Source organism: Phoca vitulina, unplaced genomic scaffold, assembly GCF_004348235.1.
Source record: "Phoca vitulina isolate PV1807 unplaced genomic scaffold, GSC_HSeal_1.0 scaffold39, whole genome shotgun sequence".
Taxonomy (NCBI): domain Eukaryota; kingdom Metazoa; phylum Chordata; class Mammalia; order Carnivora; family Phocidae; genus Phoca; species Phoca vitulina.
Window position 1 is genome coordinate 16,572,719 of NW_022589742.1, and position 23,137 is coordinate 16,595,855.

Genomic DNA, 23,137 nt, shown 5'->3' on the forward strand with positions numbered 1-23,137 from the left:
GGGGGGAAATCGGAGGGGGAGATGAACCATGAGAGACTATGGACTCTAAGAAACAAATTGAGGGTTCTAGAGGGGTGGGGGGTGGGGGTATTGCTTAGCCTGGTGATGGGTATTAAAGAGGGCACGTATTGAATGGTGAACTGGGTGTTATATGCAAACAATCAGTCATGGACACTACATCAAAAACTAATGATGTAATGTATGGTGATTAACATAACATAATAAAGTTAAATTAAAAAAAAATAAGTTGACTCTAATGGTAAGGGTTTGTTCTAGAAACAATTCTATTTCATTGACCTATATGTCTATCCATATTCTAATACCACACAGTATTGATTACTATGATTACTGTAGCTTTGTGTAAGTTTTGAAAATAAGATGTGTTGAGTCCAGGAACATTGTTCTTCTGTTTCAAATTGTGTTGGATATTATGGTTCCTTTGTATTTCCAAATGAGTGTTAGCACCTTCTCACCAATTTCTGCAAAAAAGACAGCTGGGATTTTGATAGGGGTTGTGTTGAAGCTGTAGATCACTTGAGTTAATGTTGTCATCTTTATAATATTAAGTCTTCAAGTCTTTGAATATGGAATCCCTTTCCATTTATATCTTCTTTAATTTCTCTAAACAATGTTTTGTTTAGAATATAACTTTTATACTTCTTTTGTTAAATTTATTCCTAAGTACTTTATTCTTTTTGGCACTAATGTAAATAAGACTGTTTCCTTAATTTCATTTTCAGGTTTTTTTATTGCTTGTGTGTAGAAGTAGAATGTGTTTTTGCATATTAATCTTGTACCCTGAAATTTTCTTTAACTAGTTAATTATCTCTTGTTTTTTTTGTGTGTGGGATCTTTAGGGTTTCCTGTACATAAGATTATGTTATTTGCAAATAGAGATAGTTTTACTTTTTCCTTTTCAATCTGGATACTTGTTTTCTCTCTCTCTTTCTCCCTCCCTCTCTCTTCCTCTCTCTTTCTCTCCATCTGTCTTCACTAGTACGTCCAGAATAATGTTGTATAGAAGTGGGATAAGTAGACATCTTTTGTCCTGATATTAGAGGGAAAGCTTTAAATATTTCACCATTAAATATTAGCTGTGGATTTTTCATAGATGCCCTTTATCATGTTGTGGAAGTTCCCTTCTATTTCTAGTTTGTTGAGTATTTTTTTTTTTAAATCACAAAAGGGTGTTCCATTTTGTCAAATGATTTTCCTGTAGCAATTGAGATGATCATATAGTGTTTTCCCCCTTTCATTCTATTAATGTGTATAATCTAAAAATTGATTTTTGTATGTTTAACCATGAATTCCTGGAATAAATCACGCTTGATCATGGTGTATAATCATTTTAATATGCAGCTTAATTTATTTGCTAGTATTTTATTGATTATTTTTATATCCATATTCATTAGAGATATTGATTTATAGTATTTTTGTGATTTCATTGTCTGGGTTTGGTATCAGGGTAAGGTTGGCTTCATAGAATGAGTTGGGAAATAATCACTGCTCTTATATTTTTGGGGAATAGTTTGTGAGGTATTGGTGATAATTTTTATTAAACATTTAGTAGAACTTATTCATGACCCCATCTGGTCCTGGTCTATCCTTTGTGAGTAGTTTTTAAAAATTGTTACTCATTCAACTTGTTTACTTTTTTTTAAAGATTTATTTGTTTACTTTAGAGAGAGAGAGTGAGAGTGAAAAAGCACAAGCAGGGGGTGGGGCAGAGAGAGAGGGAGAGAAGCAGACTCTCCACTGAGTATGGAACTTGACCCTGAGATAATGAATTGAGCCGAAATCGAGTCAGACACCTGACTGAACCACCCAGGCACCCCCAACTTGTTTACTTTTTAAAGCTTTATTTGGAACTTTCTTCCTGGGTTAGTGTAAGTAGTTTGTTTCTTTCTAAGAATTTGTACATTTCATCTGGATTATCCAATTTGTTGACATACAATTATTCATAATATTCCTTTATAGTCAATTCTTTTTGTTTCTGTGACATCTGTACTAATGTCCCCCTTTCACTCATGATTTTAGTAATTTGAACATTTTCTCTTCATTCATGGTCAATGTAGTTAAATAAGTTTTGTTGATTTGTTGACCATTCAAAGAACCAACTTTTAGTTTTGTTGTTTTCCCTTGTGATTTCTTTTTGTTTCATTGGCTATTTAGGACTCTGTTGTTCAGATTTCACATATTTTGTGAGTTTCCCAAGTTTTCTTCTGTTATTGACTTCTAATTTCATTCTCTTGTAATTGGAGAAGATATTTTGTGTGATTTAAACCCCTATCAATATATTGAGACTTCTTTTATGGCCTGTTACCATATCATCTTTCCTGGAACATGTTCCATGTATACCTGAGAAGAATGTGTATTCTGTTGTTGTTGGGTGAAGTGTTCTATAGGTGTCTGTTTAGTTCACTTGTTTTATACTGTTGTTCAAATCTTTTATTTCCTTGTTGATCATCTGCCTAGTTGATCTATTCAGTTTTGAAAGTGGCATATTGAAGTCTCCAACTATTATTGTTGAATAGACCATTTCTCCCTTCAATTACATCAGTTTTTGCCTCATGTATTTTAGAGATCTAGTGTCATGTACATTTATGTTTATTGTTTCTATGTCTTCTTGATGGATTGACTCATCTATCATCTAGAGATGTCCTTCTTTGTCTCCAGTAACAATTTTTGTCTCAAAGTCTATTATGTCTTATAGAGGTATAGCCACTTCAGCTTTCTTTTGGCTATTATTTGCATAATATATCTTTTCCATTGTTTTACTTTCATCCTATTTGTGTTTTGAATCGAAGTCAGTCTCATGTAGAAGCATATAATTGGATTTTTAAAATTGATTCTTCCAATCTTCTCCTTTTGGTTGGAGTGTTTAATCTGCTTACATTCAATATACTTACTCCTAAATATATATTAAACCTTTGCTCTTATATATCTTTGTTCTCTATACTCCTTTTTTGCTGCAATTGTAATAAAATTACATCTTTATACAGTGTATACTTATCAATCTAGGTTTATAATTATTGATTTTTATACGTGTCTTTTAAATCAGATAGGAGGAAAAAGTTAAAATATGTTTATACCATCATTTATATTTACCTATGTATTTACTTTTATCAGTGCTTTTTATTTCTTCATGTGGATTTGAGTTACTGTCCAGGGTCCTTTCATTTCAGTTGTCAGGACTCCATGGTGTCTGATGAGAAATCATTTATTAATCTTATTGAGGTTCCCTTGTGCATGAAGAGTGCTTCTCGTAGCTTTTAAGATTGTCTTATTGTCTGGTTTTCAACAGTTTAATTATGATTTGTCCAAATGGGGGTCTCTTTGCATTTATAATACTTGCAATTTGTTGAGCTTCCTGAATGTGTTGATTAATATTTTATGTAAAATTTAGGAAATTTTCAGTCATTATTTCTTTATAATATTCTTTCTGCGTTTTTCTTTCTTCCCTCTCTTTTCTGGGATTCCAATTATGTATATGTTGGTATGCTTGATGCTCTCCCACAGGTCTTTGAGACCCTACATTTTTCCTCATCTTTTTTTTTTTTCTGTTTCTCAGACTGCATAATCTCAATGGATCCATCTTCAAATTCTCTTATTCTTTCATCTGCCTGCATAACTCTGTTATTAAGCATCACTAGTAAATTTTCCATTTTATTTTTTTTCAATATTTTACTTAATTATTTGTAAGAGAGAAAGCGAGGGAGAGTGCACAAGCCAGGGAAGCAGCAAGCAGAGGGAGAAGCAGGCTTCCCACCGAGCAAGAAGCCCAATGCAGGACTCAATCCCAGGACCCTGGGATCATGACCTGAGCCAAAGGCAGATGCTTAACTGACTGAGCCACCCAGGTGTCTCAAATTTCTCATTTTAGTTATTTACTTTTCAGCTCCAGATTCTTATATATATATCTTTTTCATAATTTTTATCTCCTAATGATATCTTCTATGTAGTGAAAGCTTGTTCTCATACATTTTTTACTTCTTAAGCATTATGACCTTTAGTTCTTTAAATATATTTATAATGGCTGATTCAAAATTTTTGTTTAGTAAGGCCAATATCTAGATTTTCTCAAAGATTGTTTCTGTTCACTTCTTTCTGTCCTGTATATGTGTCATACTTTCTTGTTTCTTTGCTTGTCATATGTGTGTGTTTTGCTGAAAACTACATTTTAGATTATATGAAAATTCTAGAAGTTAGATTTTCCCTCTTCGCAAGGCTTGTTTTTGTTGCTAATTGTTGTTTGTTAATTTATTTACTTTTCTGAACTAATTCTGTAAAGTCTATTATATATGGGTGCTAAGGTCTCTGCTCAGTGATCTTAGTGATCAGCTAATGATTGGACAGAGATTTCCTTAAATTCCTGGAACCACTGAGACTCCTAGTCTTTGCTGAGTGGCTCTTTGTGTCTGCTGAGGCACATCTTCAACACTCAGCTAGGCAGTTTATGACTCTGCCTTAGTGTTCACTTTCTGGTTATGCAGAGCCTCAAAGTCATCCAGAAGTGATGATTTAAGGAATTCTCAGGTATTTCTTGAGAATGCACACAGCTTTGGACATGTGTATAGACTTATGCATGAGTGTGGTCTTATAGATTTCTGGGAATATATAGGAACTTTTCAAAGCCTTCTATGGATGTATAATCCCCCAGTTTTTCCTTTTAAGCTTTTTGATTAGCCTATCATTTGTCCAGCTGTTATCCATTGCATTAGGCAACTTCAGTGTTAAACAATTGCCAATAATAGTTTTAAACAAATCCCCCTCAGGATAAGGCTATTCAATAAAAAAATAATAATAAACAAATAAATAAATAAAGGAAAAGGCTATTCAAACTGAGTGATCTTTTAGTGTCTTAAAGAAAAGACTTACTAATGGGATATTTTAGAAAATCACCAGATAAATCAAATAATGATAGGTCTCTGGGAATGGGGCTTTGAGGGAGGTCCCACCCCATTCTAGTCCCCCTCCAGTGGCTGTCAGGCTACTGATTTTCTTTTTTTTTTTTTTTTAAAGATTTTATTTATTTATTTGAGACAGAGAGAATGAGAGAGAGAGAGCATGTGAGAGGGGGGAGGGTCAGAGGGAGAAGCAGGCTCCCTGCCGAGCAGGGAGCCCGATGCGGGACTCGATCCAGGGACTCCAGGATCATGACCTGAGCCGAAGGCAGTCGCTTAACCAACTGAGCCACCCAGGCGCCCTGGGCTACTGATTTTCATTCTGATTATATATTATTGGTTTTTAAGGCTAACTGCGGGAGCTGGAGAAAGGATAGAATAGACCAAGTTAAAACACCAAAAAGCTTACTGCTCTTATCACTATTCAACCATTTTTCTTCAGTTAATCCTCATGAGATTATTGTAGCCATTTGCTTGATTTCTGGAGTTTTGAAAAAAAATGATTCTTAAAATTTTGCCAATGCTCTCATTGATTTTGGAGAAGAGAAGATTTTCAAAGGTACTCATTTTTCCATTCCTAATGATGTCATCTTTTTTAAATTTTAAAGTCATCACTAAACTCAACTTATAGGGTCCAGTTTATACAGTTTCTTGTTCATGCAGCATGGTTACTACTAAAAATGTTAATGAAAATACATGACTTGGAATAATTGATTACAAGTGGAAGTTGCATATTGGGCAATATCAGGAGATAGAATATGATATGTAAAAGTCAAATTATGAAAGAAAAAGACTCACAGATGAAGTCTGCCCAAAAATTCTTTCCAAAAACATAAGTCAAGGACACTAAGGCATGTGAATAATGGATAAAGAAGAAAGAAAATTGAAGAAATATAGCCACCTCCAAAAAATCTAGCATCATTGAAATGTATAGTTCTCATAACTGTAAAAGGCAGAGATCAGTGAAGGCAGACGTTAGAATTGTAAGAGGAAATGAAAACATGATCAAAGAAGATGGCAAAATTATTGAAGTATTAAATGAATTTCTTAATTGATTTACAAAGAAGGATAATAGCCAAATGCCAGCTGTCATTTGCTATTTATAGATCATCTTCGTGGACTTCAAAGTCAGCATTACAGGTGAGCTTAAGCAAGCCATGCAGATTCAAAACCAATATTCTCCTCAACCAAATGGTGTTAATCCTAGGTACCCAGATCAGACCAGAGTCACCTCTCTCAGTGACCATGGGCAGTACTTGGAGGGAAAAGACTGTGCCAGCTTAGGCTGCTGCTGAACAGTTTGAAATAATATGTTACCATTCTCTGTACCTTGTCTTGATATTGTCTTCTGGAAATGAGCTACCCATTTGAATGGAATTTTGAAACAATGGAAACAACTGACTTTCCATTGAAATGGAACCTTCTGTGTGAAAGATGTAGCGCTGTGTCAAAAGTTAAAGGAGGAATACCTACTATTTTTTAAAGCAGTGTCCTAACATAATTCATAATTTAAGAATTAAAAAAAACCTGTGACCATATTATATCTCTTAATAAAGGAACATACATCACCTTTCCCCTCTATTTGTTTCTTTTGTTTCTTCTTTAAATCTCTTTTTTTATTTGATTTTGATTTTATTTTTAAAAATAAGAGACAGAAATTCCTATAATGTTTTACTGTTGGGGAAGAAAATTCATATATATCAACATTGAATTGTGGGAAAAAATGAGTTATCAGAGTGGGTGTTACTATCTACTTGTACAGATGTAGAAAGGTAACTCTGATAAATGTTTGAATAAATATCTTTTTATTGTGAAGTAGAACTCATACAGAGAAGTGTACAAAACATGAATGTACAGCTCAATAAACTCACAAAGCACACACCCATGTAACGGCCACCCAGGTAAAAAAAAAATAGAACATTTACAACACCCCAGAGACCCTCCATGACTGTTCTTTTCAAAGATTGTGTTGCAGTTAATTTTATTAAGTGATTTTGTGATAATTTGAGAAATAAAGATATTTTGGTGAGGAAGGGGGTTGTTATGAAACCATATTTAGAAAATAGTGTATGATAGGAGGGAGAGAGAAAATATGGTGGAGAAGTAGGGAAACCTATTCCAAACGGTACCTGGAATTGAGCTGGATATCTATCAGACCACTCTGAAAACACACAAAATCAGCCTGAGAAGTAAGAAGATATATCTGGATCTCTACAAAGAGAATATTGGAGGTGGTTGGTTTCGAGATATGAAGCCAGGAGCTGTGATTCCACGGGCACATATCTGAAGATAAATGGAAGGGGGAGGGAGCCGAGCCATCGGGATCCTACACTGCCAGTGTGCTATAGCCTCTCACAGTGGGGACAGGGCACAGACTCACAGATCGGTAGTGGTGGGGAAAGGACTTTAGGGCAGCCCCCCCCCCCCCCAGACTGAAACCTGGAGCAGTGGGACTGTGCGTGCGAACTGGGGGCAGCTGGTGGTTTTAGAAGCACAAAGGGCAAAGACGTGCCCCGACCTGGAGGCAAGGACTGGGAGTACTGCTGAGGGGCACACAACCAGGACACTGCTGTTTTTAGTAGCATAGACAGAAACAGAGATAGTGTGGCCTGGAGAGCTCACTGAAGAACAGACTGCGGCTCTCTGTTCTGAGGCAGAGGGTTGGAAAAGTTCACTTCTGCTCTGACTCTTGGAAGAGACACAGAAAGCCCCCAGGGAAAGCCGCCAGAGAACAAAAGCCACAAAAAACTGGTTTTCACTGAGCCCATCCAGCCTCCCAAGAAGGGGCAGGGCAACCTGCCCAAACAGGGTTGCCTGAGTAACAGCACGCCAGCCCCCTCCCCCAGAAGACAGGCTGGGAGCACAAGAGGCCAGCCACCCTAAGGTCCCTATAAAACAGGTGCATCTTGCTTGGGTTATGGTCAATAATTTGTACTCTGTACATTCCCTCAACCACCCCTCAACAGAATGACTAGGAGGAGGAACCCCCAAAATAGGAAAGACTCAGAGACTGTGACTTCTGCCACAGATTTACAAATGGATGCAGATATAACCAAGATGTCGGGGATGGAATTCAGGGTAGCAATTGTGAAGACAAGAGCTAGAATGGAGAAATCGATTAATGGCAACATAGAGTCTCTAAGGGCAGAAATGAAAGCTGAACTGGCAGAACTTAAAAATGCTATCAATGAGATCCAATCTAATCTAATCTAACAACTAGGGTAAGTGAGGTAGAAGAACAAATTAGTGATCTAGAAGACCAATTGATAGAAGAGAAGGATAACGAGTTGACCAGGGAGAAACAACTCAAAATTGATGAAAACAGAATCAGAGAAATAAGTGACACCATGAAATGTTCCAGTGTCAGAATTATTGGGATCCCTGAGGGGTGGAGAGAGAGGACTAGAAGATATATTTGAGCAAATCGTAGCTGAGAACATCCCTAATCTGGAAAATGAAACAAACATTCATGTCTTGGAGGCAGAGAAGACCCCTCCCAAGATCAAGGAAAACAGGCCAATGCCCCGGCATGTAATAGTAAAACTCGCAAATCTTAGAACCAAGGAAACCATCTTAAGGGCAGTTAGGGGGAAGAGATTCCTTATGTAAAGAGAGAGGAATATCAGAATAACGTCAGACCTATGCAAAGAGACCTGGTAAGCCAGAAAGGGCTGGCAAGACATATTCAGGGTACTAAATGAGAAGAACATGCAGCCAAGAATACTTTATCTGGCAAGGCTGTCATTTAGAATGGATGAAGAGATGCAGAGCTTCCAAGACCAGCAGAAACTGAAAGAATATGTGACCACTAAGCCAGCCCTGCAAGAAATATTAAGGGGACTTCTATAAAAGGAGAAAGACCCCAAGAGTGATATAGAACAGAAATTTACAGGGACAATCTATAAAAACAAGGACTTCACAGGCAACATGATGACGATAAATTCATATCTTTCAAAAATCACTCTCAAAGTGAAGGGCCTAAATGCTCCCATAAAATGGCACAGGGTTGCAGATTGGATAAAAAGACAGGACCCATCCATATGCTGTCTACAAGAGACTCATTCTAAACCTAAAGATACATCCAGACTGAAAGTGAAGGGATGGAGATCCATCTTCCATGCCAGCAGACCTCAAAAGAAAGCTGGGGTAGCAATTCTTAAATCAGACAAATTAGATTTTAAGCTAAAGACTGTAGTTAGAGACACAGAAGGACACTATATCATTCTTAAAGGGTCTATCCAACAAGATGATCTAACAATTGTAAATATCTATGCCCCCAACATGGGAGCAACCATCTACATAAGCCAACTGTTAACCAAAATAAAGAGTCATATTGATAATAATATGTTAATTGTAGGAGACCTCAATACTTCACTCGCAGCAATAGACAGATCATCTAAGCAGAAAATCAACAAAGAAATAAGAGTTTTGAATGACACACTGGACTAGATGGACCTCATAGATATATACAGAGCATTGCACCCTAAAACAACAGAATACTCATTCTTCTTGAGCGCACATGGAACTTTCTCCAGAATAGACCACATACTGGGTCACAAATCAGGTCTCAACCAATACCAAAAGATTGAGATTATTCCCTGTATATTCTCGGACCATAATGCTTTAACACTGGAATTCAATCACAAGAAAAAATTTGGAAGATATTCAAGCACTTGGAAGCTAAAGACCACTCTGCTCAAGAATGTTTGGGTTAACCAGGAAATCAAAGAAGAACTTAAACAATTCATGGAAACCAATGAGAAAGAAAACACTTAGGTCCAAAACCTATGGGATGCTTCAAAGGCAGTCCTAAGGGGGAAATACATAGTCATCCAAGCCTCACTCAAAAAAAAAGAAAAATCCCGAATTCACCAACTAACTTTACACCTTAAAGAACTAGAAAAAAAACAACAAACGATGCCTAAGCCACGCATTAGAAGAGAAATAATTAAGATTAGAGCAGAAATCAGTGAATTAGAAATCAGAAACACAGTAGAGCAGATCAACAAAACTAGAAGCTGGTTCTTTGAAAGAATTAATAGGATCGATAAACCTCTGGCCAGACTTATCCCAAAGAAAAGAGAAAGGACCCAAATTAATAAAATTATGAACGAAAGGGGAGACATCACCACTAACACGAAGGAAATATAAACAAATATTAGAAATTATTATCAACAACTATATGCCAATAAATTAAGCAACCTGGAAGAAATGGATGCCTTCCTGGAAACCTATAAACTGCCAAGACTGAAACAGGAAGAAATTGAAAACCTGAAGAGGCCAATAACAGTAATGAGATTGAAGCAGTGATCAAAAACCTCCCAAAAAACAAGAGTCCAGGGCCTGATGGATTCCCTGGGGAATTCTACCAAACGTTCAAAGAAGAAATAATACCTATTCTCCTGAAGCTGTTTCAAAAAATAGAAACAAAAGGAAAGCTCCAGACACATTCTATGAGGCCAGCATTACCTTAATCCCCAAACCAGGCAAAGACCCCATCAAAAAGGAGAATTTCAGACCGATATCCCTGATGAATATGGATTCCAAAATCCTCAACAAAATCCTAGCTAATAGGATCCAACGATACATTATAAGGATCATCCACCACAACCAAGTGGGATTTATCCCCCGGATGCAAGGGTGGTTCAACATTCACAAATCAATCAGTGTGATAGAACACATTAATAAGAGGAGAGAGAAGAACCATATGGTCCTCTCAATTGATGCAGAAAAAGCATTTGACAAAATACAGCATCCTTTCCTGATTAAAACTCTTCAGAGTATAGGGATAGAGGGAACATTCCTCAAGTTTATAAAATCCATCTATGAAAAACCCACAGTGAAGATCATCCTCAATGGGGAAAAGTTGAGAGCCTTTCCCTTAAGATCAAAAACACGACAAGAATGCCCACTCTCGCCACTAATGTTCAACATAGTGCTAGAAGTCCTAGCAACAGCAATCAGACAACAAAAAGAAGTAAAACGTATTCAAATTGTAAAAGAAGAAGTCAGTCTCTCTCTCTTCACACATGACATGATACTTCATGTGGAAAACCCAAAAGACTCCACCCCCACATTACTAGAACTCATACGGCAATTCAGTAATGTGGCAGGATACAAAATCAATGCACAGAAATCAATTGCTTTCTTATACACTAACAATGCAACTGTAGAAAGAGAAATTAGAGAATAGATTGCATTTACAATAGCACCAAAACCCATAAGATACCTCGGAATAAACCTAACCAAAGATGTACAGATTCTACACACTAAGAAGTACAGAACAGTTAACGAAAGAAATTGAAGAAGACACAAAGAAATGGAAAAACATTCCATGCTCATGGATCAGAAGAATAAACATTGTTAATATGTGTATGCTACCCAGAGCAATCTATACCTTAAACGCCATCCCAATCAAAATTCCAATGACATTTTTCAAAGTGCTGGAATAAATAATCTTAAAATTTGTATGGAATCAGAAAAGACCCCAAATCACCAAGGAAATATTGAAAAAGAAAAACAAAGCTGAGGGCATCATGTTGCCTGATTTCAAGGTATATTACAAAGCAGTGATTATCAAGATAGCCTGGTACTGGCACAAAAACAGACATATAGACCAATGGAACAGAATAGAGAGCCCAGATATGAACCCTCAACTCTGTGATCAAATAATCTTCGACAGGGGAGGAAAAGATATGCAATGGAAAAAAGACAGTCTCTTCAATAAATGGTTCTGGGAAAATTGAACAGCTATATACAGAAGAATGAAACTCGACCAATCTCCAACACTATACACAAAGATAAACTCAAAATGGATGAAAGACCTCAATGTGAGACAGGAATCCATCAAAATCCTAGAGGAGAATATAGGCAGTAACCTCTTTGACATTAGGCACAGCAACTTCTTTCAAGATACATCTCCAAAGGCTAGTGAAGGAAAAGCAAAAATGAACTATTGGTACTTCATCAAGGTAAAAATCTTCTGCACAGCAAAGGAAACAGTCAACAAAACAAAGAGGCAACCCACAGAATGGGAGAAGATATTTGCAAATGACACTACAGACAAAGCGCTGATTTCCAAGATCTATCAAGAACTTCTCAAACTCAACACCCAAAACACAAATAATTAAGTCAAAAAATGGGTAGAAGACATGAACAGTCACTTCTCCAAAGAAGACAATCAAATGGCTAACAGACATATGAAAAAATGTTCATCATCATTAGCCATCAGGGAAATTCCAATCAAAACCACTTTGAGATACCACCTTACACCAGTTAGAATGGCAAACATTGACAAGGCAAGAAACAACAAATGTTGGAGAGGTTGTGGAGAATGGGGAACCCTCTTACACTGTTGGTGGGAATGCAAGTTGGTACAGCCACTTTGGAAAACAGTGTGGAGGTGCCTCAAAAAATTAAAAATAGAGCTACCCTATGACCCAGCAATTGCACTCCTGGGCATTTACCCCAAAGACACAGATGTAGTGAATAGGAGGGCCATATGCACCCCAATGTTCATAGCAGCAATGTCTGCAATAGGCAAACTGTGGAAAGGACTGAGATGCCCTTCAACAGATGAATGGATAAAGAAGATGTGGTCCATGTATACAATGCAATATTATTCAACCATCAGAAAGGATGAATACCCAACTTTTACATCAACATGGATGGGACTGGACAGGATTATGCTATGTGAAATAAATCAAGCAGAGAAAGTCAATTATGATATGGTTTCATTTATTTGTGGAATATAAGGAATAGCATGGAGGACATTAGGAGAAGGAGGGGAAAATGAAGGGGGGGAATTCGGAGGGGGAGACGAACCATGAGAGACTGTGGACTCTGAGAAACAAACAGGGCTTTAGAAGGGAGGGTGGTGGGGGCATGGGTTAGCCCAGTGATGGGTATTAAGGAGGGCACGTACTGCATGGAGCACTGGGTGCTATATAAAAGCAATGAGTCATGGATCACTACATCAAAAACTAATGATGTATTATATGCTGACTAACATAACATAACAAAATAAAAAAAAATACTGTATGATTGAAGTTGAAATTGGGAACTAACCTTTGAAACTTAAATCTGATGGCAGAAGAAAATAGATCGTTGTGTTGGTAAAAGTGGCATAAACCCAAAAGAAAATCTTATATGCAACTGAGTATTGAACTTGTCCCACCCCACCCCAGGGAATTCTCAGTTTCAAACTGTGCAAAGCTCAGTAGAAAAGTGACAGGTCAACAAAAAGTAACACTTTCTTAGTCTGAGACATGAGTTAATTAGATTTTACTGACATCTGCTAAAGTACAGACAAGCAGTTGGCCTCCATAAGCTCACATCAAATATCTCTAACAATGTTGTGTCTGATACTCACACATGATCTCAGTTTTAAACAATTTAGCAATCATATTGAATATTAACACTTACAGAGCACATACTATGTGCCAAGCACTGTTCTAAATATTTTGCATGTATTAACTCTTTTAATGCTCATAGTCCTTTAAGAAAATGGAGAAACTGAAGCACAGAGAGGTTAAGTGCATTACCCATGGTCACTCTTGTAGGAGGTGTCAAAGCTGGCACTCAAACTCAGGCTGGCTGGCAGCAGAGTCTGTACTGGAATTATTAAGCTATTCTGCCTCCATGGAAGGAATTTGAAAATGGCTGTTCCTTGGTATAAACATTGGCCTTTCTTTGGTCATGATCCATAGCATATATGCATTTAATAGTTTAATTATGAAGAATAACTCACTGTTAGCATAGCTATGACTATTAACTGTACTTTAATATATAATAGATGTCCATATAGACAAGAATATATCTGAGATTCCTATTGTGATATGAAAGATACATGGAATTCAAACATGTATGACAAAGTCAAACATTTGCTCATGGGCATAAAATTTTTTGATAAAGAGAGAAACTCTTATTTTTCAAGATTTTTTTGAAAAAGAAGGTATATTGATGAACTTATATAAGCAGTATTTATTAGTAATATTGCAGACAGCCCATAGTTAACATAGTAGTAGTAACAGTTTGGTGCCCCTGTCATGATTAATTTAAGGGGTCAGTAATTTTATCACCATTGCTTTTGCAACATCAGTGAAAATGTCAACACCGGGAAAAAGGCAAGGAATATCTTAGTATTACTATGAAAATAGTGTTGATCTTTCAGATTCCAAGAAAAGATCTCAGGAACCACCAGGAATACATGGACCACACTTTTTTTTTTATTTTTATTTTTTATTTTATTATGTTATTTTAGTCACCATACAGTACATCATTAGTTTTTGATGTAGTGTTCCATGATTCATTGTTTGTGTGTAACACCCAGTGCCCTCCTTAATACCCATCACGGGCTAACCGCCCTTTAAAAACTGCAAACAAAACCATTTACTTTATTTTTGTCCTATTTGGGAACAATTACACTTTTTTGAAATCTTATCTCTCACTTCTGTCTCATGAGCATGATTGACTTGCAGCCATCTGACTCCCTTGTTCTACAGATTTGGTTCTCCAGGCTGTCCATGCTCACATCCAGACACTATTTGCATGTCCAAAACAAAACAAAAACTGTGCCCAAGTCCAGAAGTTAAGAGCTCCCTGACTCAAGGTTAACTTTTTCCCTTGACTTCTTACAACATGAATTTCTTCTAGAAACCCTTGAATTCCTGCCTCAGCCTGGCCCTACATCTAGTTATCTGTTAATTTTACTCTCTATTTGAAGTTTGCCCAGCAAATTCGGTGAATGGTGGGAGACAGCTGGTAGGAAGAAATAAGAATTAAGATTGATAAAATAGAGGATAGTAAAGGTGTCTCCTTGCAAGAAAGCAAATCCTCAGTGAGGTTGCTCTCCCACTATTGTGTCAAGGTGAGTTGAATCATTACTAAATTCTTGGCAATCAATGGTCATCTCCTATGACTTTCAGGGATTGGAAATATTCAGTCATTCTTAGCAGCTTGTACCAATAATGGAAAAAACAAATGAAATAGCACAGTTTTTCCTCTTCCTTCAGGCAAGTTTCATGGTAGATAGCTTACTATGACAGATAAATTTAAGGCTGACATTTTTGTTCCATTTATTATGGCTCTTCACTGTGGCTGCACAGTTCCCTTGGGAACAGTTCCCTATTAAGCATTACTGAAGGACTGTATTTCATAGGAAATCTGACCCAGCTAATTCTGACAATGTTAAGGGGAGAATAGTAGGACCTTAAGTTACAGCAAGCAAAGGGTCTAGGTGGGTAGGAAATCTGAGTCTGGGCAAATGGTAACCTTCATCCATGGCAGTTTTTTATCATCACTATCATTAGAATCTTTTCTCCATAAAATTTAAAAATTTTAAAAATCTTTTTGTCTTCTCCCTTTTCTTTATAAAAAGAATCTAAAGATTTCAAAGCTGGCTAAATTTTATTTTTAGATTATAGGAGGTTTTGACTCCTCCAACCATGTTCAGATTACAGTAAAGACACTTAAAATACTTTTACCTGATTCTTTTTTTAAAAAGATTTATTACTTGAGGGGGTAGGAGCAGAGGGAGAGGGAGAGAATCCTCAAGCAGACTCTTGAGGATCTTGAGCGCAGAGCCCGATGTGGGGCTTAATCCCAGGACCTTGAGATCATGATCTGAACCCAAATCAAGAGCCGGACTAAACCGATTGAGCCACCCAGGTGCCCCAAAATACTTTTTACTTGATTGTTAATATTTACTATGGCATCAAAACTTTTTAATACATTAATTAAACACTTGCTAGGTGCAAAAGTCTATAGGGACTGTGGGAAGATAAAGAAATAGCATATACCTCCCTCCCTAAATCTCAAAGTGGGGTGAGAGAAAATAGAGAAAGAGGCAGAAAGGTATTAATTACTTATAATAGAAACTTGTGATGCATAATGAGATATGATATTGACTCAGTATGGTATCAGGCTACCTCATGGTTCTAATTATGATACTGGTGGTGGTGAAGGGCCTGTCCCAGGCGCATGATGTTTTCCTAATGAGCCCTCCCCAGCCTTTCAGGCACAGAGACTGGTGGTTGATGAGGAGCCTGCTTTTTAAGCACTGACCCAGGTAGAGGTTGTTCACTGTCAATGGCTATCACTCAGGCACATAGATAGGCAGCCAGTCTGTGGAGAAGAATATTTGTCTTTCTCACAACTCTTACTAAACACTGCACTTAGAAGTAATAAGTCCCCTCTGGGAAGGAGCTACTTATCCTCTCTTGGGCAACACCATTGGAAATTATTGCAAAATGATTATTGTTTGTTAGTTTAAAGGGAAAATAACCAAATTTAAGGATAATCAAGGTGTTATCATTAATACCAAGCAATTTGCTGAAAAGGCTTTTTTTTCCAGTTTTTTTTTTTTTCAGTTAGGTTATTAACATCATAAAGTGAGATGAGGATCAAAATATTGTCTGGAGTGTCTCCTCTCTCTAGGAGATAAGAGGCAAGTCAAAAATCAAAGAGAACTTCATCTTCTATCCAACTCAGCTTTGTTTGGAAAGGAGGTAGTTAAGTTACAACATCAAGAAAGTGGCGGTTATAAAGCTTGCCTTCTATTGCATGCTTTTGCAGCAGCAATTACCTCAGCTACAAATCTCATTTACAGAACTCCTTGAAAGTGCTATCTGAACGATGGCAGAATACACTGGAAATCAATGGAGGGTGATTTCATTCCCAAATTGAAGTTATTATTTAATAGTCAGGGAAAAAACACACACATGCACACTCCAACCACCTTCTTACTCATTAATAGATTCCTCAGTAGCAATTATGAGGCTCAACTTTCACAAATTCAATTACTCCTCAAAAATATGAATTATAAACACTCTTTACCAATTGAAATGCAACAGCATCCTAGTTTCCAGAAGGAAAATAGACAGGAGCTGTTGGAAATGATCCTATTCATGATGCTAATAAGTAACAGCCTAGTACGTAGTCTGCAAAGCAGGCTAGCGCCTGCCTCTCTGCACCTACCGTTATGTGGTATTTTCTTTCCCAATTTATAGTATCTTAGCAACCATCATGCATGTTAGTACTAATGGATCTAAAAATGATGCACTGGGAAATCTGTCCCTAAGGGCTTCATGCTGCTAGAGGGACACTTTCTCCCTTGGAGGGTATGTCAATAGCTAAATAGATGTGTGGGAATCAGAGTCGTTTTCTTTGCTCTGAGATTTTGCTGTCCTTTCTGATCCTGTGGAGTCAGAGAGCCTGTAATCCAAGTTTAATCTAAATAGATGGCAGTGCTGCCATGAGATCCTAATTCCACACCAATATTCAATAGCACAGCAGAGGAGCCTGAAGATATTGTCTGCTGGAGATGACCTTAAGTCTAGCAAAAGTGTTACTGACAATGGCCCTAAATTTCCACCTTATTTACTATGCATGGATTTGAGTTAAGACAGGAAGGACACAATCAAAATTTTCATCTAACCCAGGATTGGTAAGGCTTTAGGTCATTCTCAGCCATTCTCATTTTACTGTGAATTAGATTAGCTATCAGCTCCATTAGGACCCTCTGATAGAGGTTGGATCTTTTTTGATATAGAAAAGATTGAAAACTAGGGATAGGGCCTAAGATCTGGAGAAAAGCCAAATGAAAAAAAGCCAGAGAAAAGTCCTCTTACCCTTAATTTTGGCCCAGGTACTCCAAAATCAGTGGTCAGATGCTATCAGAGACTTTTCCAGATAAGCCTTGTATGACGAGCTAGACTTTACTTGAAAGGAGTAGTAAGTCCATTGTAAAGTGGAATGGTCTATTAGCTTCACAGTGTTGTCAAGGGAGAGATTTTATAGCTAAGTAAGACAGTTCTGAGTAATTCAGTTATAACATACATTCTATCATCACTGTTCCATGATCCTGAATTCTGATCCTCCTCTCTGACCACAATCTCTTGTGCTTCTATGGCTCTTTACCCCTTATTACCCATGGAATGCTCTCTTATTATTCCCATCATCTCCTTCAAACCCTTAAGTAATTCCAGTTCTCCCAGTCCTTTACCTCCCACTGTGGTTTGCCTTCATATTCACTTAGGCTCTGTTGGCACTGTTTTGAAGATGTGCTCACTAACATCCTGGGATTCCTTAGCCCCTTAATAATCTGTCAAAGTTGTTGCCTTGTCAATCCAAACCCTGGATAACCTCTACCAATTTCTTTTTTGCTTCTGAGGTATTGAATATTTCTAAGGAAAGTCACGAAATCATGACTGTATTATCCCCTATAGCCATGCTAGGTAATTTCAGCTGAGCCTTCTTAGCTACTCATCTACATTTCTTTTCATGACTTGCTGATTCCCTTTACCATTTACTCATTCTTTTGACAAACCTTTATTAGGCAATTATTATATTTTATCTGTGGCCAAAACACTGAGGATACAATGATGCTCAGGACTGACAAGAACTCTTCCCTCATGGAGTTTATTATTTAATGAAGGACTGTGGAAAATAAGCATGTTTTAAAAAAAAGCAATTTCTTAAAAGAAAGTTCTGTGCAGAAGGATAAGTGTAAGACTACCAGAGATAAGAACAAGCTCAGGGTGTTCAAGGGACAGAATGAAAGTTGGTGTAGGTGGACTTCAAAGGGAAAGGAAGAGTGATAGGATGTAAGGTCACAGAGATAGGCAAGAGACCATGAAAAAGACTTAGGATTTTATTCCCCCTTCTTTTTTTAAAAAAAAGAATTTATTTATTTATTTGAGAAAGTGACAGGGAGAGTACAAGCAGGGGGAGGGGCAGAGGGACAAGCAGATTCCCCACTGAACAGGGAGGGAGCCCAACACGGGGCTGGATCCTAGGACCCTGAGATGATCACTTGAGCCGAAGGCAGATGCTTAACTGAACCACTCAGGTACCCTGATTTTATTACACTTTCAATGGAAAGCTATTGGAGAGTTTTAAGTCCTGTATCTAGTTTATGCTTTGAAAGGATGACTCTAGTCGCTGTGTGGTGGATGTAAGAGGCAAATGTGGAAACAAAGATACCAGTTAGGAGGCTGATAAAAGATCCAGGTGAAGGGTGATATTGGTTTGGACTAGGGTTGTAGCAGTAAAGATGGTGAAAATGTTTGGATTTCATTGCAGAAGTCAAAAGCTGCAAGAATATGCCCAGGGTCTAATGAAATGACAGCTGTTACCTTTACAAATCATATTTAAATAGTCATTTTATTTGTCTGAAGGAGAGAATGTATGTTTTCTTTTCTACCCACCCCTCCCCACTTTGGTTCTAGTTCTGATACAATTGTAAAAAAAATGCTGTAAGCATCTTTTTTCTCTGAGTGCCTTCTTCTTGTCCCTTTCCTGGGCTTGCTCTCCTTCAATGCCCAGCACATATTTCTTGCTCCCTTTTTCCATCATCCAAACTACCTAAGTCTTACTACTTCTCTTCACAGAGGTGACTCCAAAATGAGAATCTCAGTAATCATAAAAAGCTGTAAGTAAAGAGGTTTTTGAGCAGAATTGGGGACTAAGAGCATCTCTAAAATCACTCGCAGCAAACCACATAGGACTGATCTCAGTGTCTACTACTGAGCAAGGTTTCCAAGAAGGTATTTTTAACTACTCTTCTATGGTCAGACATAGAAATACCAGACTTCTTGGAAAAAAATGGGTTTTCAAAGGAGCCAGCAGATTTCATCAGGTTATTTTATATTTGCTAAGCACTGGAAAGGTTTATAAGGAAATAGAAAATTGATCCTGATCTGTGCATTTACTCTGAACTTATACCATCTCTTATTTAGCAAGCTGAAAGCAGTGCCAGAGTTAATGTATATTACCTTGCTAATCTTGACATCCCAGCTGTGAGGCTACAACAGTAGTCAGATTTCTCATTTTCCAGTTCAATCGATCAACACAGATATTTTTAAAAGCATATACTAGTTTGAGCAGTCATGACCTAGCTTTTGGCCTAAAATACAGATGTGTAATCCATGATTCCTGTATCAGGGATACAAGCTGAATGTATAAGAAACAATTCAAGACCAAAGCAGCAATTGATCATATGCTAACCTGTATCATATAGATTCTAATAGCATGAGTTCTGAGACAGAAGTATCAATTTTCATTTAATGTTGAGCTTTAGACTGTTAGACCTGGGAGGGAACTCAGGGTCTTGTCTGCTCGTTTCATAAGTGATCCAGGATCTGAGACCCAGACAGATAAAGTAAATGAGCCATGATCACAGCAAAGTCAGTAGTAGAGTCAGGACAGGAACCCAGGTGGTCTCTGAATTCCAGCCCAGTGTTGTTTACATTCTAAGAAACTTTCCCATCCAGTCATGTTCTTGGTGTGCTTCTTTGTTGCTGCATTTTATTGGCCATTGGATTGTGATTTTATTAATGTAAAGGGAACATCTACAGTTTCCTTAGCCATTTAAGCACTTCACTCAAGAATGACTTCATTATGAATATCCTAAATCTAGGGCCTAATGTTGTGTGACACAGGTCTCTGAGATACATATTCAGCTGCTCTTAGCATCTATCAGTAATCTCCGGGCTCTGCTCTATGCTCACATAATTAATCAACAAGGGATTGACAGTCAGCAGCATTTGTTGACTCTGAGCTGGGTTGGAGGAGATTTGGTCCTTGTTTGCCAGGAAAGCTTAGTCTAATGGGGAAGGCAAACATGCTATTAATGGTGGGGGTCTTACTGTAATAGAGATACAATCCCTGATATCAAAAGGTTTCTGGCTTGATTTAGAAAGAAAAAAAAACACCCAGAAAACATAAAATATACATATAAAACACACGTGCAAACACACATACATACATCACAGTCACATATGCATATACCAAATTGTAACATATCTATAACAAAGAACTGAAATGAGTAAATCCATGAATTTGGGTTTTACATTATTTTGAAAAGTATTATGTGTTTAAGCAAACCCATATATCCTGGTTAAATGAGGCAGCTAGCTGAACTTGAATTTCTCCTACATAATGTAGGGTGTGTTGAAATTCAAATATTGTTCTCATTTGATGTGGACTCTGATAATTTTGATGGAGACAGATCATTTTACTTAAAACAAATGCTCACCTGACAGTAAAGGTGAAAATGTGATCTTATTCCTGAATTTCCTTTGTATTGATATTATTTAGTGTTTAACCTTGACATGGAATAAGAATAGGTATAAGTGGTAAAGAAACTGGTCTTTATTGAGTACCTATTATACACCATACGGTTTATAGAAATTATCCTTACAACAGTCCTATGAAATATGTATTATATCAATATTAAAATGAGATAACTGAGGCTGAGATAGAATTGGAAAGCAGATCTGTCTAAGTCACCTCATGTTCTTACCATAAAATAGTATATAGACATTCTGAAGTATTCTGTTTAGATTCTGACCATTTGGAGTAGGGCGAGAGAGCTAGAGCTTTCCCAAAAAAACCTTGGGCAACAATTCCAAACAGTTTGATTATTTTAAAAACTATTTTGGTGTATGACAAATATTGTAGATAATGAATAAAGTTTAAGAGATCAAAATATAAGCAAAGTAAAAATTTGCTTTTAATGAGGTTGTCTGAGGTCTTCAGTTGTTTCTGATCAAAGAGTGGATATTTTGCCTGATTAGTATTCCTCAGAGAGCAGTTACTTTGCAGATTTAAACCCCCTTTGATTGAGTACATGTAGTTACTGGACCTTTATCTAAACCAAGGTTTTGGATAAAGATAAGAATAAAGGGGGGCACATAAAGTAGATACGAACTAAGATTCAGAGAAATTTCTGATTAGTTTCAGGCAATGAGAGTTCTAGTCAAACAGTGAAAATTTAGATTTAAAGGCAAGTGGGGAGGGGTGTACATTATAGCTTTTGTAAAAAGCAGCTATAGAGTGTTGACATATTCATCATGAATTATTCTTTGGTAATGTACTTTCTTGAGTGGCAATGTGAGAGATGTCAAATCTTTATGAAGAATACTTGCATTATAACATTTAAAATCTTTTCTGCATAGGTGATTTTTCAGTAAACTCTTACTCATCTGTGTTATTCTAGTAAACATAAAATACAAAGTTAGCCTTTTAGAAAGTTCTGATGTTAAGGGAGTGAGGAGATTAGATCAAAGAGCAAAGTTACCCCACTCCCTCCTGACAAGGGTATGGTGAGGACATTGGTTTCTGATAGAACATTTTTAACCTGATATTTTCTTTTCTTAGTGTTAGATAATATTATCAGTTGGTTTGAATAAGTTACATAGTTAGTGACTTAGTTAAGTTACAGTCCAATAAAATCTCAATTAAATTAAATCTAATTAACTTGGACCCTTAGTTATACAGATTTGTCATTTATTGTCATTAAATGTCCCTTCCTGAAGAAAAAAAATAAGTAAAATGATGTCGTATTGGGTATTTGGTAAAACAAAAATATCTCTATAGGAAGTCTTGAGCTCAATACAATTACTACAGTGTCCTGTATCTCTTTTTTGTTCTATGTTCCTAAGGTCATGGACAGTAAATACTGAAGCTCAGAATGATGACTCCTTATGAACCTGAGGCACAAAGGAATGATTCAGTTTATCCTTTAGATTCTAAGTTCTAATGCAGAGAAGTGTACTGAGATCTTATGGAAAGATTTGCCAACAAAAATAAATGGTGAAATTATGAAGAATTTTCACAGGGTATGACCGAATCTTGGCAGGTTAGAATAGTGGACTGAAACTAACAAGATGAAGTATAGTAAGTGCTAATCAAAAGTTCTATACTCAACTTCCTTTCCACCTCCAAAAAGAAAAAAACTCAAGTGAGAAAGCCAAGGCTGAAGTGACTGCTTGTGAAAAAAGCCTATGGTTTTTAGTTGGCTGTAGTGGCAAAACCAGTCAATGCTGACGTTGTAACCAAAAAGCTAATCTAATCTGATAGTACATTGTAATTTTTTTGGAAGGTTACAGTAACACTATTATCTGTGCTAGTCAGATCACTTACATAACACACTGTTTGTGGGGGATCTTTTAAGGAGAATATTGAAGTGTAATAAACAAAGGTGACCAGGATGGTTAATAGTTTCTATAAGCAAGGGTTGAAGGAACAGAGTGTCAAACCTGAGTTGAGGGTAGAGGGCATATAGTCTTTTTGTAACTTATTAAGTGCTGATGTGTAGAAGACAATAGATATATTTTGTGTGGCTCCAGAGGTTCTCACTATGACCAGTGGACTTTAGAAGATAGAAACATTTCTGGGTTCTGTGAGTTGATTCCTGCACTCTGCAGGGAGTTGTATTAGATGGCCTTGCC